Source organism: Aphis gossypii, chromosome 2, assembly GCF_020184175.1.
Source record: "Aphis gossypii isolate Hap1 chromosome 2, ASM2018417v2, whole genome shotgun sequence".
Taxonomy (NCBI): Eukaryota; Metazoa; Arthropoda; class Insecta; order Hemiptera; family Aphididae; genus Aphis; species Aphis gossypii.
In genome coordinates, this window is record NC_065531.1 from 89087241 (window position 1) to 89106190 (window position 18950).

General features: G+C 28.7%; 2 pseudogenes; both read right to left on the reverse strand.

Annotated features, from left to right (window-relative positions):
* Positions 1–7234: 7234 nt before the first annotated feature.
* Positions 7235–17019, reverse strand: LOC126550308 (uncharacterized; annotated as a pseudogene).
* On the reverse strand, positions 11849–17285 carry LOC126549910 (uncharacterized; annotated as a pseudogene).
* Between the last annotated feature and the right edge of the window lie 1665 nt (positions 17286–18950).

Consider the following 18950-nt stretch of genomic DNA (forward strand, 5'->3'; position numbering starts at 1 on the left):
AGAATGCGGCGAGTCGGCCCGGAAAATTGTCAGGAGCTCGTGGAAGGACGGCCAATCGTATCGAAATACGAGGTACGCGGGCGACCAAGTTTGGTATTTTTTTTTAAAACCCTTACAAGTCCGTCTCCACTTGTTAAGTGGTTTCAACGTTTGGCAATTACGCTGTCAGCATAAAAAATAGTTTATTTAGAAATAATTTTTCATCAAATCTCATCGATAGGTAATACATCTATGTAATGTTTATACCCCTCGTTTAGCATTAAGAATATATAAGCAATTTCGTTGTATACTTATATAAAAATATGAGATACGACCATAATTTTTAAAATGTACGACGTAGTCAGTCGATCACTCGATCGTAAGCCATACAATTTTTAATAAGTCGTTTTACTCTAACACTATATTTTATGATCCTTCGTTAAGTAAAGCTTTATTAACTACCTAGCTATTCAGTATTCGACTCAATCAATAAATTAAATTTATCAACCAAAATTGCGTTGATATTTGATTTTCATTCCTTAAGAAGAACCCACTACCAAACAATTAAACAACCGTACAAGATCTGACTGGAAACGGGATATAAGTATATAACAGTGTTAAATATCAACTAGGTACCTAGGTATCAACAATTGTTCATACAACTGATGAACTTTGAATTTCAATCATCAAAATTAACGATATATACTCCTAAAAATGCCACACAATGTGCTAGAGAATAATCTTGTGGCATACTCATTAGTGGTATGTTAATAACTTCTAAGGACCTTCAAAAAAAAAACCATAACAATTAAAATTAAAAAAAAATTACTTTTATCCTGTTGATAAAAGTATTTACAAATCCTTTTAAAAAATCTATCACTGTTGATAAACAATTGTTTGCTGATTTAAAATACTTGAAAATGTAATATAAATTTCCTTATAAGTTGGTCTTATAGCAATTTAAAAATGATCAACGGAAATATATAGGTACAATTTTTTCTTAGTATTAACATTTGAAGTTGAAATATTGACCAAAAAAAGATAGGGTACATATGTAACATTTTATTTTTTTTGAAATTCTATAGATTTACTGTGAAAGTCAACGCCCAATATATAAATTATTTAATCAAATGAGTCCAGAATCTGAGCTTAAAAGTTTGTATTTTCTTAGAAATAAATAATATTATAGAAAATATTACAATTGTACCCAAACTCCGCTACTGTACCTTTGCGGTATTCATTTAATATAAATCATAATTAATAAGTATTTATATTTTACACCTGTGTTTCAGAAACCATAAGAACTGTGAGAAATCACAAAAATTGTATTGGTCAAGATATATGAAATTTTTTATGACTAACGCCAAGTTTCACAAAGAAAAAGAACAAAACAAAAATATTAATTCCAATTAATTTATATCTTATAAAGTATTGGTGTAATAATTTATTTTATTTTACATAGTTAAAGTTAATATTTTAATTGGTTGTATATATCGAGTAAAATTAAGTTCTAAATTATAATCTGGTGGGTAATACATAACAGATTTATCCAATCCTACTCCTACCATTATATTATTGTATATTACTATTATGTAGCTAATTATTATTTGATCATTCGATAATTTTATAATTTATTGTAAACATATTATATTATTATATTTATTTTTGTTACATTAAAAAACAAACAAAATTGTACTCAACCGGAGAATGAAATCATTCACTTTTTACATCAAAATTATTAATGAATGTATAAGTATAGCCCGTGTAGGTACACTTGCAAGTAAAATACCAAACTAAAATGTTGTTCCTATTTTCTTTGAAACTAATTTTCATATAAATAAAAAGTCAAGTTTTTGTTTTGTTTTTTTTTTTTTATTTTAAAACTAAAATTACATTTTAATTTAAATAATTACTCTTTTTTTCCTTCCTTTTGTTCCATCAGTTTTGTTTCTGGTTCATCTACAAAATAAAGTACCTACAATTAATTTCTGTTTACAAATTCAAAATCCTCAGATGATCTAATTATTGTCTAAATAATTAAATTAAAAATATATATTATTTTATCTAGATAAATATTTAATAATTTTATGTGTTTTACAGGGTATGCATAAAAAGATTCCAAAAAAATAAATATAAATGTGAACACCTAATTAGTAATTACCATGTACCTATAGGCTATAACAAAATATTATATTGTATATTATAATGAAAATAATAATTAATTGTTAATTGTATAAAATATAGATTGTAAATCTAACAAAATTATAAATATAAACACAATAATATGATATATAAATATTGTGTTATAAGTTATTAGTAAAAAACATAAGTCTTAGGTATATACATACTACTATAACAGATAATAATTATAAATAATAATAAACAGTTAAATATAATTGTTAATTGTATAAGAGGCCAATATAGTTAATTTTATAAAAGAAAATCTTAAAATTTCAAATATAAATAATCTATATAACTTATAACACATTAAATCATGACCTATACATAATATTGTGTTCATATTTATATTTTTATTTGATTTACAATCTATATTTTATACCATTGACAATTAATTATTATTTTCATTATAATATACTAATTACTAATTAGGTCATTATAGGAGTATAGTATATTTCTGGACTTTTTTCCGCGATTCGTTCTACAGTGTTGTGTATTTGTGTACTAAAATGTGTTTGAAACTTACAATTTGGTGTTTTAAATCTCCGGTTTCGCGGTGGCCTAATTTTAAGTGGCGCTCTTTGCCCTTCTGAAACATAGATTTATCGATGAATTTAAAGTACCTTTTTAGTATTTTAACATAATGATAATACTTATGTTATTGTTTAGATTCACACATAATAAGTATAAAAATAAAAAGATATATGTCTGCTAAGTACCTACTTATGTTTAATAATATACCTGTTCAAATTAATAAAATCAAAATCATTAAATTTAGCACATGGGTATTAATATTATAAAATATATTATTTAATGAAATTTGTGAATTTTAAACTACACATACAATCATCATCAAGTACTTTAATCATATAGCTACAAACCATAGATATTTATACCCATCACTGTATAATTGTATAACATTATCTTAATTATATTATAAATGTAAAAAATAAATAAATAAATCTTACTCGTCGGCTTATGGAGCGTGGTATTCTTTAAATGAGCTAGTTTGCGGCACTTCGCCGTCCTGTGCCCAGCCATTTCGCATATAACACAGTAATCTGTAATCAATTATAATTAATATGTTTTAATCTTGGTACATTATATTAACTAAATATTAATATTTATTGAATAAATCATTTAACTTACTAAATTTCGATTTTTTGGGTGACTGGTGGTGGTCAGGTAGGGGGGGCTGGGGGTGGTATGGAACGGGGGGCTGGTGGTGGTAAATTACAGGAGGCTGCTGCTGGTATACTACAGGAGGCTGCTGCTGGTATACTACAGGAGGCTTTTCTCTTCTCTACATCGTGGTGTGAAACATAATTATATTGATAAAGGCGACGAGACTTGATAACGCGGAGGTAAAGTATACATTATGGATGTCTTGAACAGACTTAACTGTTATGAACACCACCGCGTGTGCCTATGATGCTTATATACTTCGAGTTTCTAAATTCCCGCGGGCTTGCGCTGTTATCCATATTCCTGCGTATAACACAATACCATATAATATATTATAAAAACTCGCTCATAAACCGAGTGTCTGCGCTGTCGTCGTCGTATTTGTTGTGTCCCGTGAGACCCGAGAAAATCGGGCGGTTGCACAACCGCTGAGAAAGTCGAGCGCGTCGGCGACCGAGCTCACGTCGATCCCACGAACTCGTCTCTCCATTCAGGGTTAGGTTCGAAAATGTGTGCGCCGGTGACATGTACCTTCGTGCACTATCTCCTATATATATGTTATCCTCTTCGCAGAGTCCTGTATCGTCACCGTCGTTCAGCCTGAATTCTTCGGCCAAAGGGGGGAAGTTGTCGGAAGCCAGTTATTCTACTCGCGAGACGGAACATCCGCTTAAAAAAATGCTCTTCGTGCCGCGCCACACTTCGGTCACATACTTTATTACGTTTAATCAATAAAACAATAAATAAAATTATATAAAACAAGTTGAATAGCTAACTGCTATGTTATGTTTATCAGCACTGAGACTTGACTATAAACTCGCGACGATGTGGCAGTAACAAACTCCACTACGAGCAATAGTTGTACACTTTACTTAACTACATATTAGAACTATGATAACCTCCTAAAAAAATACTAGGTTATCTACTCGTATTTATATGAATTCTCAGTGTCGTACAGGGGGCTAGTACAGTTCGGCCCCGAGATAACAGGCAGAATAATTTTCATGGAATTATCATGGAATAAACGAATAAATCGGGGACGAACTCAAAAGCAGGTGTACCAACATTAAAACACAAAATATCCCAATGCATTTCCCAAATTTATGTATTTTCAACTTTAAAAATTATTGTATACTTCAAATTTATGTATTTTTAAATTCAAATATTATTGTATTTAGCTTACGAACTGTTTTCCGGGAAAACCGTCATAGATAGGACAAAAATCATAAGGGGTAAAATTGATCCCCGTTGAATACTTTGTAAGTTCTATAGTTTAGATTTTTCGAAAACGTGTTATTTAGGTTTTTTAAAAACATCGTATACGTCAAATGGCTTTTAAAAAAAAAAGATTTAAATAATGACTTTTTGGAAAAATGAAAACCTGATCCTAGTGTAGAATCTCTCGGAGAATAAATCAACCTCTATGCAAAATGTTCGTTCGACCATCGGTTTACCGGGAAAATTGACAATTTCGTAATTCGGAAAATCGCGTTTTTCAGCTGTATCCCGAGAAAACCGTCATAGATAGGACAAAAATCATAAGACGTAAAATTGATCCCCGTAGGGTACTTTGTAAGTTTTAAATTTAGATTTTACGAAAACGAGTTGTTTAAGTGGCATATAAACAAAAAGTTCAAAATAATTATTACTTAAAACATTAAACAAACGTATGGTTATACGAAAAATAACTTTATGTGTTATTCAACTTTTTGCTTCTCAGATTACCGGTGAAATAATGGTCGTAGGTACTTCGACCATAGACCCTTTTTGAATTGTCGTACGCTAAAATACCAGAATCTCGAGTTTCATAGTGATCGATCGAAAATTCAAAATCCAAAAAACACGTTACTACGTAATTTTCTAAGTACAAAAAACATACGAAAAATCATAACTCCCGAACCAAAAGTCGCATAACGTCGATCTCGGAACCCATCGATTCGGCGCAAAGTCCTCTATAATATTCAATTACAAAAACGGTTTGTTGCGCCCAAATCTTAGTGCCAATTCCAAAAAAACCGAAAAAAATGTAAATTTTGAACTTTTGAAGCCCCAAATTACAGGGAAAAACGGCTTCTACGGTCTCGACACAAGACGCCACATTTGATCACCGACCTTCAAACTACCCAGTTCCCGAGTTTCAGAAACATTGTACAAAAATTAAACATTTTCAAAAATACGCCTAGGGGGGGGGGGTGTTCAAAGACCCTCGACTTCGGGAATGCGTCTTAGAAGAGCCTAAACCGAAACGTTTGGTGAAGCAATGGTCCCCCTAAGTTGAAACCTGTCCGAAAAATACTAGATTGTCTAGATTACCTACCTATTTGTGTATTTATATTATACTAAAATACAGTATTTGTAATTAAGGTGATTTGTTTTGAATGAAGGAAAACGATTTTTGTTATCCGACAACTCAGATTTACTTTTAAATTTTTAAACGATAGATAAATAAGAATGTTCGGTGTGGATGAAGGACTTAGTATTTTAACAGAAGCAAGCTGCAAATGGTATTGTGACTGAAATTTTAACCTCAGTACTTGACTATTTTATATTTTTATGCAGTTATATGTTTATTTTTTTTATGCATACATAATAACTTAATTTATGACAAGTCTCAAAACCCTTAACGCTGAACAATAGGTATAGTAATTACAATATAACAAGGTCAAATATTATGTTTTCTATTCAGAATTATTGTGGTCGTCCATTTGCGGACGATATTAATCACACATAAGAGAACGAGAAATTGTGAACCCAAAACTTTATCGGTAGAGAAATTTATGAGGATTCCATTTAAGTGGTCAGTGTAACAAATCTTCCAATAGTTAAATATATAGCTTTCAAAAAGCATAAAAAAACCAAAAAACAATACAAAATTTGCTTTATCAATTATTATAGATTATAGATTAGTATAACCATGGTTGTATATAGTTTTAGAAGGTTACCATTTCAAATCTTAACCAATATTTGAGGTTATTAATTTATTTTTTATTGTTTTTAATTTCATGATAAAGAAAAAATGATTATTATCAATTTTGATATTTTTGATTTAATTTTTAAGTATTTAAAGTATTTTACATTTTTTGTTTTATTTAATTGAATAATAATTTCACTACAGTGTACAGTATACAAATTTCAAATCTAAACAGTTCTCCTTAGATGTGGTTTATATAAGTCGTTCATAGTTATTGGCTATTGGTTATCATTTGTGTATTCTGTAGATTTTATATACTATTGAAGTATACCTACTCTATAAGCACACCACTATAACACAAGGATTTTTGCTATATTATATTGGAACAAACTTTGTGTGGAGAATATGAATAATATTGATTATAGTATAGTAAATACAAATAATACAAAAAAAAGAAGAATTTGAAGGGATACTGAATCATACACATTCAAAATAACACAAAATTCAAAGTTTTACAACACCAGTCATTGAACAGTTTAACTTAGTCTTAGAAAATTTCAAACTCAGTATGTACTTAATTAATGATGAAATAGGTAGTTAGTTATATTGAAAAACTAGACAAATTTATCAGGTAATAGATTTTGTATATGCAATTGTATATAATAGTTACAACCTATGTAACAGTGTACAACAGGCAAGTAAAATAGTTAATTAAATGTATTAATTTAAAAATGTTAAAAAACAAAATATGATTTTTTATTATAAAAAAACAAAATATATACTTAATATGTAATATCGCTTTAGGTAATAGTAAAAGGAAAATATAATATAAAATAAAAATAAAATATATAACGAGGTAAAAATTAGAAAAGTAATTAAATGTAACACTTTGAAAATAATTAAAACAAAATATGATTTAACATAAAACAATAAAAATAGTTACTTACTAAGTATTAATATTATAAATAATTACTGTGGTAATATTATAAAGAAAATACAATACATATATAAATTATATAACAATTAAAAATATAACTTAGTATACAAAATAATATAAATAAAATAATTAATGATTATAACCATAATATAATACATTAAGAATTGATAAAATTAAATTACAACGGCTTCATGGCTGCGGATAAGGTCCAATTTCCCTTTGAACGTATCCATCATTACGATGACCGGTATTCTGCAAAAACAACAAGAGGTCTTGTTGTTCATTAAGGCGCTGGACATTTTGAGCAATAATATGAGTGGCAATAACTCGTTCCGATCTTGATATGCCGTCTCTCACCTAATAAAAATAATAATTCATATTATATTTTAAATTAAGTAAAACAAGTTAAGTATGTTAACCATTTACCCTGAGATTATTCCGTACTTGATTAAACTCAACTGAAAACTGATTTTCAATGTAAGTTAATTTTCCTGAAATAGAAGATGACATTATTATATATTACATACGTTATTATATCAAATTAAATTTTATATTATTTATCCATTATTTAATAATGAATAAAAATATGTAATATATTTTATTATAAATATAAATATATATTATTTAATAATATATAAATAATATAAAATTGATATGATATACTATAAAACTACAGCAATAAAGACAATTTATTTTACATCATGCTAAATATTAAATTAACTAAATGTTGAACCCAAGGCAAAACAATCAAACATAATTAATAGACTAGAGTGATATGTCACAGATTTGCCAGTACACAACTGATTTTCAACCCATTGTCTTGAGGAAGTGTCTTAATGAAATGTCCCGGATAACAAATTTTGGTTGTTGGTATATGGTTAAAAATTATTGTCTATTTTATAAATATATCAATTCATAATTGTATAAAATATTTTTAAAATTATTATTATTTCATGTATAAATGATTATTCATTTATAACAAAAATCTAGTTTTAAAATAATTGTGGTGTAATTAAAGAAATATATTATTAATTATTTTTAAGACACAAGCAAAAAACAAGACAATAAGAAATCAGTAACCATAGCACAAGCATTACACATAAAATCAAGTAACTACAATAATACACAAAAGCATAGATTATAAGGAAAGCAACAAATGGTTTTTAACTAAAATTAAAACACACATAAATTAACTTACTTATCTGTAACACGCTGTTGAACACATAAACCATAAACCATATAATCACAAACATTTAGGACAAAGTTACAACACATAAAAACACATCAGACGTTATCTGACTCACGGAGAAAATCCCAAATATTAGGATGGCGTCCCATTTGCGACAATAATGTTGAGTGGAATGATTCTAAATAGTTATTTGTACGATAGTCTTCTCCAAAAACACTGATAAACTCTGGACCAACCTGTAAAAACCAATAATGCTCAATATATCCAATTAAAAAATTTCTCATTCCCTGTTCGACTTCAGGAAATTGTTGAACATACTACATGATGGCCCTGAAACCATCATACATACAAAACCGTGGACATTGTGGATGACCCCTAACAGCAGGCAGATGAGGCAGTGCAAGAACCATTCTGAAAACACGAGCTGCTTCAGGATTTCTCTTGACTAAATCCAAAACACCATTCAATTTACGATGACAATACCGCACAATTGATTGGGTGTAATGGAACCAGCAACATCCTAATCTACTTTCTGGAAATGCTTGTTGAACTGCATTCATGAGTCCTTTTTCATAATCTGTAACAAATCGAATTGAATTATAATTTAAAGGTAAAATTTGACGAACAATATTAAACAATGTAACGTATGTTTCTTCTGTCCGACTTCTAAGAAGAACATACACCATTGGAAACGATACACTCTTAAATACCACTTGAAAAGTCAGAAAACTTCTCAAGTCTGCAGGAGTAGCAGGAACAGTCTTGAAAGTCCCGTCAATTCCAACTGTTGTAACTGTGGCCAACTCTTCTCTAAATCTCCTAATTGCATCTAGGTTTGCAAAAATAATTCCTTCGCTTGATCCATTGACTAGGAGTTCTTATTGGAAGAAATTTGACGGTGGTGTCTGAAGCGTTTGACTGTAGGCAGCATTCTCTGGTTGAGTCAATGCTTCGGCAACCTCATGGATGTCTTCGGGAATGCTTCCACCGTTTGGTTGACGTGACCTCTTCCATCTTCTCTGTCCTTGCATAAATGTGTAATTGTTAGCAGCTTCTGGATACCTAAAAAAATTTAATAAAAATTTTTTTTAATTTGTTCAATACAATTGTTTATTTCACTATAAACTTACTGTCAAACCACATTTTTAACTACACAAATAAATTATAATAATTATCAATAATACAAATTATTGAATGAGGCTGGTTTATCATTTAATAATATATTGTAAAATAGTTTTAGGTATTTTAAGAGGAAACTGATGATAATGTATAGTTGTTTGACAATTGTACAACGATGATAAGTACAACATAACCGAGACCTAATTGATTTATTTATTATGTAAAGCTTATAACATATTATAATAAGTACTAACCCATTAAATTAAAAGAAATATACCAAATAAACATATAATATATTATTATATACTATATTATTTATATATATTATAAATTAAAAAACATACGAAAAATCATAACTCCCGAACCAAAAGTCGCATAACGTCGATCTCGGAACCCATCGATTCGGCGCAAAGTCCTCTATAATATTCAATTACAAAAACGGTTTGTTGCGCCCAAATCTTAGTGCCCATTCCAAAAAAACCGAAAAAAATGTAAATTTTGAACTTTTGAAGCCCCAAATTACAGGGAAAAACGGCTTCTACGGTCTCGACACAAGACGCCACATTTGATCACCGACCTTCAAACTACCTAGTTCCCGAGTTTCAGAAACATTGTACAAAAATTAAACATTTTCAAAAATACGCCTAGGGGGGGGGGGTGTTCAAAGACCCTCGACTTCGGGAATGCGTCTTAGAAGAGCCTAAACCGAAACGTTTGGTGAAGCAATGGTCCCCCTAAGTTGAAACCTGTCCGAAAAATACTAGATTGTCTAGATTACCTACCTATTTGTGTATTTATATTATACTAAAATACAGTATTTGTAATTAAGGTGATTTGTTTTGAATGAAGGAAAACGATTTTTGTTATCCGACAACTCAGATTTACTTTTAAATTTTTAAACGATAGATAAATAAGAATGTTCGGTGTGGATGAAGGACTTAGTATTTTAACAGAAGCAAGCTGCAAATGGTATTGTGACTGAAATTTTAACCTCAGTACTTGACTATTTTATATTTTTATGCAGTTATATGTTTATTTTTTTATGCATACATAATAACTTAATTTATGACAAGTCTCAAAACCCTTAACGCTGAACAATAGGTATAGTAATTACAATATAACAAGGTCAAATATTATGTTTTCTATTCAGAATTATTGTGGTCGTCCATTTGCGGACGATATTAATCACACATAAGAGAACGAGAAATTGTGAACCCAAAACTTTATCGGTAGAGAATTTATGAGGATTCCATTTAAGTGGTCAGTGTAACAAATCTTCCAATAGTTAAATATATAGCTTTCAAAAAGCATAAAAAACCAAAAAACAATACAAAATTTGCTTTATCAATTATTATAGATTATAGATTAGTATAACCATGGTTGTATATAGTTTTAGAAGGTTACCATTTCAAATCTTAACCAATATTTGAGGTTATTAATTTATTTTTTATTGTTTTTAATTTCATGATAAAGAAAAAATGATTATTATCAATTTTGATATTTTTGATTTAATTTTTAAGTATTTAAAGTATTTTACATTTTTTGTTTTATTTAATTGAATAATAATTTCACTACAGTGTACAGTATACAAATTTCAAATCTAAACAGTTCTCCTTAGATGTGGTTTATATAAGTCGTTCATAGTTATTGGCTATTGGTTATCATTTGTGTATTCTGTAGATTTTATATACTATTGAAGTATACCTACTCTATAAGCACACCACTATAACACAAGGATTTTTGCTATATTATATTGGAACAAACTTTGTGTGGAGAATATGAATAATATTGATTATAGTATAGTAAATACAAATAATACAAAAAAAAGAAGAATTTGAAGGGATACTGAATCATACACATTCAAAATAACACAAAATTCAAAGTTTTACAACACCAGTCATTGAACAGTTTAACTTAGTCTTAGAAAATTTCAAACTCAGTATGTACTTAATTAATGATGAAATAGGTAGTTAGTTATATTGAAAAACTAGACAAATTTATCAGGTAATAGATTTTGTATATGCAATTGTATATAATAGTTACAACCTATGTAACAGTGTACAACAGGCAAGTAAAATAGTTAATTAAATGTATTAATTTAAAAATGTTAAAAAACAAAATATGATTTTTTATTATAAAAAAACAAAATATACTTAATATGTAATATCGCTTTAGGTAATAGTAAAAGGAAAATATAATATAAATAAAAATAAAATATATAACGAGATAAAAATTAGAAAAGTAATTAAATGTAACACTTTGAAAATAATTAAAACAAAATATGATTTAACATAAAACAATAAAATAGTTACTTACTAAGTATTAATATTATAAATAATTACTGTGGTAATATTATAAAGAAAATACAATACATATATAAATTATATAACAATTAAAAATATAACTTAGTATACAAAATAATATAAATAAAATAATTAATGATTATAACCATAATATAATACATTAAGAATTGATAAAATTAAATTACAACGGCTTCATGGCTGCGGATAAGGTCCAATTTCCCTTTGAACGTATCCATCATTACGATGACCGGTATTCTGCAAAAACAACAAGAGGTCTTGTTGTTCATTAAGGCGCTGGACATTTTGAGCAATAATATGAGTGGCAATAACTCGTTCCGATCTTGATATGCCGTCTCTCACCTAATAAAAATAATAATTCATATTATATTTTAAATTAAGTAAAACAAGTTAAGTATGTTAACCATTTACCCTGAGATTATTCCGTACTTGATTAAACTCAACTGAAAACTGATTTTCAATGTAAGTTAATTTTCCTGAAATAGAAGATGACATTATTATATATTACATACGTTATTATATCAAATTAAATTTTATATTATTTATCCATATTTAATAATGAATAAAAATATGTAATATATTTTATTATAAATATAAATATATATTATTTAATAATATATAAATAATATAAAATTGATATGATATACTATAAAACTACAGCAATAAAGACAATTTATTTTACATCATGCTAAATATTAAATTAACTAAATGTTGAACCCAAGGCAAAACAATCAAACATAATTAATAGACTAGAGTGATATGTCACAGATTTGCCAGTACACAACTGATTTTCAACCCATTGTCTTGAGGAAGTGTCTTAATGAAATGTCCCGGATAACAAATTTTGGTTGTTGGTATATGGTTAAAAATTATTGTCTATTTTATAAATATATCAATTCATAATTGTATAAAATATTTTTAAAATTATTATTATTTCATGTATAAATGATTATTCATTTATAACAAAAATCTAGTTTTAAAATAATTGTGGTGTAATTAAAGAAATATATTATTAATTATTTTTAAGACACAAGCAAAAAACAAGACAATAAGAAATCAGTAACCATAGCACAAGCATTACACATAAAATCAAGTAACTACAATAATACACAAAAGCATAGATTATAAGGAAAGCAACAAATGGTTTTTAACTAAAATTAAAACACACATAAATTAACTTACTTATCTGTAACACGCTGTTGAACACATAAACCATAAACCATATAATCACAAACATTTAGGACAAAGTTACAACACATAAAAACACATCAGACGTTATCTGACTCACGGAGAAAATCCCAAATATTAGGATGGCGTCCCATTTGCGACAATAATGTTGAGTGGAATGATTCTAAATAGTTATTTGTACGATAGTCTTCTCCAAAAACACTGATAAACTCTGGACCAACCTGTAAAAACCAATAATGCTCAATATATCCAATTAAAAAATTTCTCATTCCCTGTTCGACTTCAGGAAATTGTTGAACATACTACATGATGGCCCTGAAACCATCATACATACAAAACCGTGGACATTGTGGATGACCCCTAACAGCAGGCAGATGAGGCAGTGCAAGAACCATTCTGAAAACACGAGCTGCTTCAGGATTTCTCTTGACTAAATCCAAAACACCATTCAATTTACGATGACAATACCGCACAATTGATTGGGTGTAATGGAACCAGCAACATCCTAATCTACTTTCTGGAAATGCTTGTTGAACTGCATTCATGAGTCCTTTTTCATAATCTGTAACAAATCGAATTGAATTATAATTTAAAGGTAAAATTTGACGAACAATATTAAACAATGTAACGTATGTTTCTTCTGTCCGACTTCTAAGAAGAACATACACCATTGGAAACGATACACTCTTAAATACCACTTGAAAAGTCAGAAAACTTCTCAAGTCTGCAGGAGTAGCAGGAACAGTCTTGAAAGTCCCGTCAATTCCAACTGTTGTAACTGTGGCCAACTCTTCTCTAAATCTCCTAATTGCATCTAGGTTTGCAAAAATAATTCCTTCGCTTGATCCATTGACTAGGAGTTCTTATTGGAAGAAATTTGACGGTGGTGTCTGAAGCGTTTGACTGTAGGCAGCATTCTCTGGTTGAGTCAATGCTTCGGCAACCTCATGGATGTCTTCGGGAATGCTTCCACCGTTTGGTTGACGTGACCTCTTCCATCTTCTCTGTCCTTGCATAAATGTGTAATTGTTAGCAGCTTCTGGATACCTAAAAAAATTTAATAAAAATTTTTTTTAATTTGTTCAATACAATTGTTTATTTCACTATAAACTTACTGTCAAACCACATTTTTAACTACACAAATAAATTATAATAATTATCAATAATAAAAATTATTGAATGAGGCTGGTTTATCATTTAATAATATATTGTAAAATAGTTTTAGGTATTTTAAGAGGAAACTGATGATAATGTATAGTTGTTTGACAATTGTACAACGATGATAAGTACAACATAACCGAGACCTAATTGATTTATTTATTATGTAAAGCTTATAACATATTATAATAAGTACTAACCCATTAAATTAAAAGAAATATACCAAATAAACATATAATATATTATTATATACTATATTATTTATATATATTATAAATTAAAAAACATACGAAAAATCATAACTCCCGAACCAAAAGTCGCATAACGTCGATCTCGGAACCCATCGATTCGGCGCAAAGTCCTCTATAATATTCAATTACAAAAACGGTTTGTTGCGCCCAAATCTTAGTGCCCATTCCAAAAAAACCGAAAAAAATGTAAATTTTGAACTTTTGAAGCCCCAAATTACAGGGAAAAACGGCTTCTACGGTCTCGACACAAGACGCCACATTTGATCACCGACCTTCAAACTACCCAGTTCCCGAGTTTCAGAAACATTGTACAAAAATTAAACATTTTCAAAAATACGCCTAGGGGGGGGGGGTGTTCAAAGACCCTCGACTTCGGGAATGCGTCTTAGAAGAGCCTAAACCGAAACGTTTGGTGAAGCAATTGTCGTATACGCCGATCAAATCGTACATATAGACATAAACACACAACAGAATTCAATATTACACTTTAGAGAATCTAAGCCCTAAGCAGTGGCCGAGTCACACGACCACTCACTCTCTGGTCTCTCTTTATTCATAAAATCATAACCCTATATATATATATCCATATCTTAACCTACTTACACATATTTATTGCTTACATGCTAAAAGTTATTACAATTATTGTTCTTATACCTATGTTAATTATTGTTTAAAATAGTGTCTATTTAAAAATGTTTACGTAGTGTATGTTTATATTTAATACTTCCTATGTTCTAATTTTTATATTATTACAATATGCCGTGACTACGAATTTACAGTATTGCTTAATACAACACAATGGTCCCCCTAAGTTGAAACCTGTCCGAAAAATACTAGATTGTCTAGATTACCTACCTATTTGTGTATTTATATTATACTAAAATACAGTATTTGTAATTAAGGTGATTTGTTTTGAATGAAGGAAAACGATTTTTGTTATCCGACAACTCAGATTTACTTTTAAATTTTTAAACGATAGATAAATAAGAATGTTCGGTGTGGATGAAGGACTTAGTATTTTAACAGAAGCAAGCTGCAAATGGTATTGTGACTGAAATTTTAACCTCAGTACTTGACTATTTTATATTTTTATGCAGTTATATGTTTATTTTTTTTATGCATACATAATAACTTAATTTATGACAAGTCTCAAAACCCTTAACGCTGAACAATAGGTATAGTAATTACAATATAACAAGGTCAAATATTATGTTTTCTATTCAGAATTATTGTGGTCGTCCATTTGCGGACGATATTAATCACACATAAGAGAACGAGAAATTGTGAACCCAAAACTTTATCGGTAGAGAAATTTATGAGGATTCCATTTAAGTGGTCAGTGTAACAAATCTTCCAATAGTTAAATATATAGCTTTCAAAAAGCATAAAAAAACCAAAAAACAATACAAAATTTGCTTTATCAATTATTATAGATTATAGATTAGTATAACCATGGTTGTATATAGTTTTAGAAGGTTACCATTTCAAATCTTAACCAATATTTGAGGTTATTAATTTATTTTTTATTGTTTTTAATTTCATGATAAAGAAAAAATGATTATTATCAATTTTGATATTTTTGATTTAATTTTTAAGTATTTAAAGTATTTTACATTTTTTGTTTTATTTAATTGAATAATAATTTCACTACAGTGTACAGTATACAAATTGTAAAAAAAAATATATATTTAGAGCATAGTTATAAGTAATAACAGATAATATAACTATAAACAATTGCTTACTAGACTTTTGTAGAGAATCTGAAATGTCAGGAAAGATCGCAAGTCCACTGGCACTTGAGGTAGCGTCTTATACGTACCATCTATTCCGACAATCTCTACTCTAGCCAACCGTTCACGATACTTTTCAATTGCCGAAGTATTCGCAAAAATAATTCCAACAGTTAGGTTAGTAATTCTTGATTGAAAAAGGCAGTTGAAGGAATTTGGAATGTTGAGGCATAATTTGCATTCCGGGGGTCTCTCAACATTTCTGCAAGATCGTGCATGTCCTGAGGTAATTGTGGGCGTCTCGATAGTCTCATCCTTTTTGTTCTGGCTTGTGTCTGAAGGAATGTATAGCGAATGGCAGCCTGGGGATGCCTACCAAAAGTTAAAAAAAATTATCATATAATTGGCATAATTTATGTATTTGTATTTCAACACAATAATTAAGTTAATTAACTTACCTAAATATTTCGCTATTATAGAGACCTCGAATTGATGGGGTTGTGATTGTCCGATCAATAGCTCTTTCACCTAGAGCGTTCCTCAGGAATGGCACATTTAAATCAATTTCATTCGGCTCATGATTGTGTGGAACTACAATCAAAATTTGGTTGTCCATCTCGTTTCTACTGATAGATGCTGAACCATGACATATAGGACGATTGGGATTTTTTTTGACGCTGACAAACCAAAGTTATTCTATTGATGAGTAACCTTTTTTTATAATATTTATACCCAAAATTATCAACATAAAATTTTGAGTTGAGCCGAATGCCAGGGATTGTCCTATATGTTCTTGCTTGTTGTTGTTGTTCTTCTTCTCCTTCTTCTTGTGGCTGATTTTCTTCTTGTTCTTCTGCCTGTAGCTGATCTTCTTGTTCTTCTGCCTGTGGTTGATCTTCTCCTTCTTCTGCCTGTGGTTGATCTTCTCCTTCTGCCTGAGGTTGATCTTCTTGTTGTTGCTGTTGTTGATCTTCTTCTTGTTCTTCTGCTTGTCGTTGATCTTCTTCTTGTTCTTCTTGAATCTGAATGGCAGCAGGACGTTCGGCGTAGTTGTGGTCTTGTAGGAATAGGTTGAGATTTGGAACACCGACTTCTTCGTGATTGGCTGGAATGACATAGTCATGATCTCTCAATGCCATTTTACTATGCTAAACAAAACTTAAAAAAATATTAAACAAACAAAAGAAATATATATATAAATATAAAGTCGGTTGTTTTTAAGAAAAACCTTTTTTTCACAGAGATTGGTCTTGAGAAAAACCGTTTATTTCTTTTACTTACAGTAAAATCGCAGAAGTTAGTCTTAAAAAAAACTGTTTTTTTTCTCGTAGGTAAGGGGCAGGTAAATGGTCGATATATCAGGCTATATAATAAATTAAAAAATTTGTATTAGTATCACAGTCATTCACAGATATAATAAAATATCTAATTAACATAATTATTTGTTTTGTTACATTTACATAATATTAACAACTCTTAAAATAATTCATTAATAATTATTCACTTTACATAAACTGAAGTTATTTCAGTTAGAACACATAGGTACATAATTTAGGTAATAAAAATAGAGATTAATTGTTAATCTTATTTTCAGTGTCTTCCACAGTTAATAATTCATGAATTATTAATAAGAAAAAGTTTTAAGTTATTTGATATGCTTTATAAATATTTGACTTAACAACATTGCACATTCTTCCAGCCATAACTGCTATGCAATTTTCAGACATATTAAATTTTCCTAAACAGAATAACTGTATAGTTAATAAAATATTCATAAAAATATGTGTAACTTTTTAATAAAAAGACAAAGTTATGGTTAAGTTAAGTATTGCAATTTTCAAGATGTCATCAAAATAGCTATCATCAACCAAAGACCATCACAACAAGATCCATGGTGTTTACTGCATTCAATATATTTGGAAGATTTTTGTAAGCAGCATTCAGTATTTTCAAATCTGTAATTATAGAAAATTAGAATATTTTAAACATTGTAACAATCAATCTGCAGAATTCTGTTCAAGTAATGATGATCAAAAGCACTGGTATTTAATTTAGATAGTGGCAACAGAAAAACTAAGTGATCAGTGATAGTTTTAAAATAATACATCATGATCTTTATTAATCAATATAAAATAACAATAATAATATTAATTTATTTATTTCCCAACTATGGTTTAACAATTTATAAGATAAACAAAATTAAATTGCAGTTGTTAGACATTTCTAAGCCATTGGCTGTGTTCATAAAAATATTAAAAGTCTAAACAATATAATAACAACAATAATTAATATATATAATAATGTTGGTTAATACATATTAAAGAATATAAGTAAAAAGATAATGAGCAACAGAGCATGTAAAATAATTTTTGATTTAAAGTAATAGAATGACAATATATTTAATGTTTAATGTAGTTGGATAAACTTATGCTAAGCTAATTATATTAATAATAATAGTTTTTTTAAGTTGATGAAAATTATAAAAGCTATGAGGGTTAATTTTAAATTTAATAACACCTAATGGAAATTGGAAGTGTGTTATTTGTAACATGTAAAGTATTATATTATTTACATTGTAAAAATAAGGAAATTATTTACTTTATAAGTATAATGATATATATTAAGCTGTTAATGTACAAAATACAAATAAATAATTATGTTGAAATTGTTTTACAAAAACGTGGTATTTGAGTCTATAGTTACGTAAATGTAGTACTTCCTAGTCGAAAAACTTATTAATTAGGAGTGCACATGCTATTAAGAAATATTTAATATTATCTAATAAACAATAAGAATAAAAAGAT